Below are 297 nucleotides of genomic sequence, written 5' to 3'. Positions count from 1 at the left end.
TCTCTACAGTGTTTGTAGTGGACCCTGCGACAAACTGCTCTTCAACCAAAGAGCAGGAAGCCGATAAAGGCATTTGACATCAACTGCACAATTTGGGTAGAATTCATACATCGACTCAAATGCAGCAAAGGCAGGTTGAAAGAGCAGTTGTGCTACATTACAGCCCTTGAATATTCAGTACTTTTATCAATGATGTAACTGCTAAAGGAAGAGGGATCTGGATTTTTTGAGAATTGAAAAATGAGTACAATAACCCATACGGGAATGTTTAAACAAGCTGGACCCTTTTAATCTCTT

The sequence above is a fragment of the Morone saxatilis genome, unplaced genomic scaffold, assembly GCF_004916995.1.
Source record: "Morone saxatilis isolate NCDOM2014 unplaced genomic scaffold, NCSU_SB_2.0 Contig9, whole genome shotgun sequence".
NCBI classification, from domain to species: Eukaryota; Metazoa; Chordata; class Actinopteri; family Moronidae; genus Morone; species Morone saxatilis.
This window is presented reverse-complemented; position numbering follows the sequence as displayed.